At 39.2% G+C, this 7,500-nt stretch overlaps 1 protein-coding gene across 2 annotated transcripts in view; it reads right to left on the bottom strand.

The window, feature by feature from the left end:
* LOC143026533 (cellular tumor antigen p53-like) overlaps positions 1–7,500 on the bottom strand; it is a 78,511-nt gene that overhangs the window by 57,772 nt on the left and 13,239 nt on the right. The gene's annotated exons all lie outside the window — the stretch shown is intronic.

Raw genomic sequence — 7,500 nt, 5'->3', positions numbered from 1 at the left:
CCAATGTTATATGAACTGCACCAATAGATAAATCAATGGTATATGAATCTTTAAGACACCGCAACACCAGCGATATTGCCACAATGCACCCCCCTTTTTATCTGCGCGACATGCTAAGTCGATGTAGATGTGAGAACATCATGCATTTGGTGTCAAAAACTGTTTATCTTCCTTTAATGAACAAACAATATGAATTATAATTTCGATTCACATTATGAACAATCGTTTTCTATTCATTCACCCAACCCTACCGTGTTTCAATACAATTACAATCATACTAATCACGTAATCAACTCGTGCAATCTAGATAAAAATACATCTCTGGTCACAGGCACCGAATGAAACATCGAAATATCTCAATTCTAACGAACTATTTCAATTAGTACATAAATAGAATACCACGTTTTGAAAACCTGTAGGGTGGTTTGCAGTACAGAATAATAATTTCAAATGCGTTTGTTATTTCCACAATAACAGGTTGAAGTTTTTTCCTTTGCCAAAAGATACATGTCCTGCAAAACTGCAGGGATTTCCAGAGTTTACTCTCTAAGCTTTTGCCTAGTAATATGCCAGGCAACACAGCATTTCGAGACAGCTAATCAGTGTCTCGGACACACATCTTCCTACAAGGTGACAGATCCACTGATAGTGTAAGTCCTTGTTGGGAAAATATGCAACACCTTAAGTACTATTACACTGCCCACTGTGCTCGGGGTATATCGGCCTCTGCTACCGCGGATATGGACTCACTTGGAACACGTCTAGACCTCAACTGAGTGCTCAAGCAAGATCAGGCAGGTTTGTTCATGTTTTTTCGCGTCTCCCATACCCATAAACACACCTTCATACTCTTTTCATCCATCATCCTATTGATAATACGAGTTGTTTACAAATTACGACGTGCTCACGATAAAAAAAGAAAGTGGAACATTTAGTTTTTTATATATATTTCTGGAGCTAAAACAGTTCTAAAGTTGAGATGTCTTGCAATACGGACATACCAGAGCTATGACAGTATTCTTCCCTTACCAGATTTCTCTGAGATGAGCAATATTGCATCCTTCCTCATAACTATCCACTCTACAACAGGTTTTCGTAAAGTCGTGCTTCAGTACACCCCCAGATGATATCGAAATCCGTTCTTGGGGGTATCCAAAAAAGGCATCCTGGATTTTTTTTCTTTCTTTGTAAGAAATATACTATATTCATTTATTCACTGAAAATGAAAAGAAAGAGTCTTTAAAATTCATGTTTCTTCATAGCAATCCTGGGAACTTTCCTGTTATTACCCCACCACCAAAATGTAATGAAACAAATGTATTGAACAACATAAATGTATTGAAATCAAGAACACCTTTTCTAGAAAAATATACTGAAAACAAAAAGAACTAAAAAAAATCATCTGTAGGTGGATAAAATGCAACCATATCAGAAAGAATTGCATGAAACATATCACCATCATATGTAATTGAAGACGACTGACACCAAAGAAACTCAGCTAAATATCCAGGTAGCTATCTCTCGATGAGTTCCACATTGCCTCTTGTTTCTGACTTTTGCAGAACGCCACAGACATTCTATATGTTGGGTATGAGCTGCACTGTCAGGATCCACAAAATTGTGGCTGTGATTTACTGTCAGATGTTGGTATTTCCACACTTCTTGAAGATGTTGATCCTGAATTGTACGATATGCACGCCATTCATCAGAGATTATTGCGGTTCCGGGACGTATGTATTTATTGATGAGTGGAATGGGTTGGGTTAGGTTAGGTTAGGTTAGAACCTAACCTAACCTATCCTAACCGAAGATAAATAAAATCAAAGACAATAGAAAAAAAATAGTGGTGGGGCAATAGCAGGAAAGTTCCCAATCCTTTTTTTTTCGTATTCTTTTTTTTTTTTTTTTTACGGTATCGGGGCTGATTAACTTTAAATCCACGTCTCTGCAATGGCCAAAAAGTGTATCTGTTTGTTAATTCGGTTGTTGCGCCAGGAAAAACTAAGTTAAGTTGTGCTTCAGTGTACCCATGTGATATTCGTTCTGGGGGGGGGGGGTTATCCAAAAAAAGGCATCATCTGTTTGTTCATATCCGTTTTTTTATTATTACTATTATTATTATTATTACTTTTATCATTATTATCATTACTATTATTTGAACTTTGGGGTATCGGGGCTGATTAACTTTTAGATCCACTGGTCTACAAAGGCCAAAAAGTGTATCTGTTGATTCGGTTGTTGCACCAGGGAAAAACAATTATGTCATGTCGCTTGAAATTGCATTGGCAGACCTCAATTCCTCTATGAATCAAGGATATAAGAGTCGGTGACCACTAACAAAATACAATGATCGGAGATGATAAAACATCATCACACATGCGCCGCACTATTTCTTGTAACTAAACAAGTCGCAGAAGACTAGCAAGGCTCCAAAATCTATCTTACGAAGCCACTGGAACTATTCAAAATCCAGCAAAGACGAAGAAAGTCGACAGCTTCAACACTTCAAAATATATCCATGGCATCTTGGTTTTCTATCATGTTTCTAATTTGAAGTTAAAATTGGAACACGCAAGCTAATTATACAAGACCTTATCTCAAATATTCCTGTATCAAGGCAAGCCGCTGTCCAGACAATGAATTTAATTGGAATAATCTATTCGTCGCGGAAAGCAAGGGAAGAAGATCTATTTATTGGTAATATAAGAAAGGATGACCGTAAGACAAGGTCGATCGGTCAAGGTAAAACAGCTAAAGACTGTCTTTCGTGTGAACTACAAGTGAGTGATTGTAATTGCGACATTACGTGACATGAGGCATCATACAAAGTGTGAAGGAATCAAAGAAGTGCACGATTTCTGGTGGAAAATCAAGAAAGTAGCTATTCACTGGTACTGTTTAAAATGCATTGACATGGCGGGAAACTGGAGAAGAAAATAACTAATCTCTACAAATAGGATTTGACCTAAAAATGTATGGCCCAATAAGAACACACATCTACAGCAGTACGTAAAAAAGGGAAAGATAATCTGGATATTACCCTGAAGAATAATAACTTAAGTCTTGAAATTGAAAACTCAAATAGTGAAATCCAGAGAATGATGGAAACAAGGAATATTTAACTTAGTGATCAGTGAAAGTTAAGAATATTACTGATCTGAAAACTAAGTTTCATGATGACACAGAGAGAGAGAGAGAGATCAACATATTCTGAAGATGGTACTTCGGAAGGACAACACTGTCGTGCAATTCTGCAGAATGACGTTAAAAATCAGGAAGAAAAACAAAACACGATAGGTTTGCGCTTGAAATACGTAACGAGATTTTATTAAACTGTTATGATAGTGACATATGACACATTGAGATAATTAGAAACTAAAAAGAAATTATTGACGTGCAGGTTGAGTCCATCGATCCCCGGGCCCAAAATTGCTAGAATGAGAAGAAATAAAAGATTATGAAGAATGAGTAGCTTAGTAACTCTTTGTGTGGTACTTTATCAAATGCCTTTTGTAAATCTAGCAAAGCACAACCAGCCCATCCATCCCTTTCTTGCATTATTTCTATTGACCTCGAGTTAATGGCACATAATCTTCCGTTTCTAAAACCAAAATGCTTTGGGTTAAGTATATTATTTTCTTCCAGATGTTTAATCCATCTACTTTTGATAATTTTTTACATATCTTAGCTATTGTGCTTGTAAAGGAGACAAGTCAGTAGTTTTGTGTGTGTGTGTGTGTGTGTGTGTGTGTGTGTGTGTGTGTGTGTGTGTGTGTGTGTGTGTGTGTGTGTGTGTGTGTGTGTGTGTGTGTGTGTGTGTGTGTGTGTGTGTGTGTGTGTGTGTGTGTGTGTGTGTGTGTGTGTGTGTGTATTCGGGTACAAACCCGGGGAAAGTCCAACAGTCAGCGACTAGTTATGGCAGAAGTTTCCTTTGTCCTCCACATTATTTTCCTGATCTCGTCCTTTCTTGTTTGTCACGATATCCGCCCCACCCGTAACAGGGTATTATAAATCATGTTTATTTCTATATCAATTTGTTAATTATACTCGTTATAGTCATGCGTACTGGCATCATCAGAAGCGTGGTCTCGCATTCGCTTATTTGTTGGTTCGAATCCCGCACTCCTCCCTGATTCCAAGCAGTGACTCTTGATTACCTACTAAAACAGTCCCCAAAGCGCATAATTGGGCAGAGGTGACGGCTTCGGCCGCAGCTACTCTGCGCCTCCGGACGTAGGCTAACTGCCGTACGTAACGACTCTTGAATGTTCCATTATGTCGACAGAGGATGTAGTTGACACTGTCGAGAATCTTTGAGAATGACGTCTGCCAGGGGACACTCATCCAAGCTGAGTGCAAGTTAATGGAGTCTATATTACGAGATAGAATCACCACACATGTGAAAGATAATGAGTTGTATAGTGTCAGGAACTTTGATTTCATATCTGGAAGGTTTACTACGCTGCAGCCGATGGACACACGTCATGGATAGGGGAGGGCTCTTGTATGTAGCATAATGCGACTTCATGAAGGCATTTTCATGATGCCACACAAAACGCTGTTAGAAAAACCGGAAGGCTATAAAACCAAAGGAGACGTAGTGGGCCGCATTAAAATATTTTTGAGTAACTCAAAGCAATGAGCGTTGGTTACAGAGAAATTTCTCCGTGGCAACCAGTGTTCTGTGACGTCCTACATTAATATTTGTGACTTACATAAACAACTTGCCAAATGTAATATGGGATAGCAAATTATTTCTGTATGCTGATGGCACCAAAATATTTAAGAAAATTAGATATACGAGTGATTGTGACCGAATGCCGTAAAATCCGTGGAGCTGAAAAGTGGTCAGAAATATGGCTGCTTAAATGTCACACAGATAAATGCAGTTACATAAGAGGAAAAACACACAAGAGAAATAATTAAATAAATTGTGGAGTACCAGTAAAAGTAACACACAAATAAAAGTACCTTGAGGCGAATATTGACAGTGAGCTGAAAACTTAATACCTTCTTGCCAAAATTAGTCAAATTAATAGATTGTTTTGGTTCATCACAATTGCACTAAAGACTGAACAATGGGAAAAAAAATCACTGGTCAGACTTTATTTAGTATATACACGCCAGACATGGAACCCACGTAATATAAATATATACAAATTGTTCAGAAGGCTCAGCTTTTCCCAGCATTTCAGAAGCGTATATGGAGAGCGATTGAGGAGGCTTGATCTCCCCAACCCTACATATCGAAGATCATGTGGAGACTTGATTCGGTTCAACGTCATGAAATACCCCTCGATCAGGAGGATAGGAGGACTTTGTAGCGTGAACTTTCATGAACCATGCCCGTGGCAGGATTCAAACCGTCGTCACCACAACCTCCGTCGCAAGTAGCGACGCTCTAACACACTTAGCCAGCGAGCATTCTTGTGGAAAATTGCCTAAAGTTTTCGAGATTAAGCAAGAATTTTACGATGTTTGTGAGGGCCTTTTCGAGGGGAGAAAATGAAAAACAAAGAGGACATAACAAGATTTACAAACGACACTAGTTTTGGGATGTACACACACTTGCAACTGTAATACAAACCACAGAGACAATACACAAGAACTGGCGTTAAAGACCTGAACTGAAGCCTCTACCAGAAGTAAGAGACCTGTTGATTTTAGTCCCTCTTTGTATGGCTTATCGGCCAGGCTAAGAACCCATTTGGTTACTGTCCTTTGCATACTTTCAATCTTGGTTATATTATTCTTTCTGTGAGGGGACCATACCACTGCTGCATATTTTAGTCTTGGACGGATCAGGGTTTCTGCAAGTTTTTTTCAGCATCTTTTCATCCATATGAAGAGGTGTTTTTAGCTTCTCCCAATATGGGTTCATCCAAGCTGGGAATCGATTTGGTTACTGCCGTTTATATTCTATCAATCTTATATCCTTCACTTTGTGTGGGGACCATACCACTGATCCATATATCTGTGTGATTTTTCACTATCTCTTCATCCATATGAAGTAAAGACACGTAAGTATTCTGCTTCCGTCTGTGTGCCTCCCACAATCCTGCTGATATTTATGTCAGGAGACAAGTTATCATCAATACTCCTCTTCTGCCTTTACGATGGATTCGCTTCCAAGGAATAGTTCAAAAAATGTCTTGCAGGTATTCTCCATTTCCAGTAACTTGCATTTATCTAGTTTTTCATTCTCCTCCTGATTTTTGCATCACCTGAGAACATGCTGGCATAGCTTTTTGTATCCTCCATTATGTTACAAACATGGATACGTAACAGTATTGTCGCAAGCACTGAAGCTTGTGGAACCCCGCTCTGTTTACGTGTCGTTGTTAATTTTCAACATTACGGTCTTTATTGTACTCCAAGATGTGTATTTCTTCTTCCATTTACAGTTTGTGTGCATTTCCCATTTTCCTATCATGTCATTTATTTGTTTTGTAATGTCTTTATTTAACTGTTGGCCATGTACAGGCCAATTCCAGTTCTATGGAATTCAGTTTACTTTCCAGTTTGCCTCTCAACAGAAGTATTCAAATGGGCAAGAGTGATGCAGACAAGGTCATCATATTAACACACCAGGGCAGGAATCGTGGTAATAGATTATATTGGGCAAATCTAGGTTTAAGAAGGGAATAAGCAAGAACTGATTTACCAGTAGAGTGCTTAACGAACGGTATAAACATAATAACCTTGTAGTGAGCGCTAAAATATTTGTTTGTTTTCAAAGAAGGTTAGATGGAGATGATAGGTGGTAATGGGCATGGAACTGCCTAGTGTAGGCCTTATGGTCTCTTGCAGTCTCCTCTATTATTATGTTCTATTTTATGTGGGACAGTATCTCTTTTGTACAGCTGGGTTTGTATTTTCCGTGTAGCCTCTATATGTTATTTGCTGGTTCTGAGAATGGTATTTGTGATCTCTTCTGCTGCCTTGTCTGTGAATGTATCAAAACATTAAAAACAAAAGCAATTACCAGTTACTTGAAGGCCGCAGGTCTTCTGCAAGGAAAACAATGGAACTACGAGTTGAGCTGTGGGTGGATAATGGGTTGTATTATAATTCTTTTGTTTCTTCTAAAGATTCGTGGCATCTAGTGTGTTTGTTTGTGTGTGTGTGTGTGTGTGTGTGTGTGTGTGTGTGTGTGTGTTCACCTTGGTCTTTGGATCACGAGCTGGACTTGTGATCGACAGCTATTTCCCTCCCGGAAGAGAGCTGAGCTCGTATGACCGATCTATGGGTAATGCTGTGACCTTACACGCACACACATCCCCTAACTCCACGCCCACGAGAGTTGGAGTAACGTCTCGAAGCGCAGCGATACTGAAATTATTTCAGCCCTAGGCAGGATTCGAACCCGGACCACCGTAGTGACAGCCGGGAACTCTACCAACCGCACCACCGAGTCGTGTAGTGTGTGTGTGTGTGTGTGTGTGTGTGTGTGTGTGTGTGTGTGTGTGTGTGTGTGTGTGTGTGTGTATACGTGGATAT

This window comes from Oratosquilla oratoria, chromosome 6 (assembly GCF_046742065.1).
Source record: "Oratosquilla oratoria isolate Oo_2021 chromosome 6, ASM4674206v1, whole genome shotgun sequence".
Taxonomy (NCBI): domain Eukaryota; kingdom Metazoa; phylum Arthropoda; class Malacostraca; order Stomatopoda; family Squillidae; genus Oratosquilla; species Oratosquilla oratoria.
This window is presented reverse-complemented; position numbering and strand designations above follow the sequence as displayed.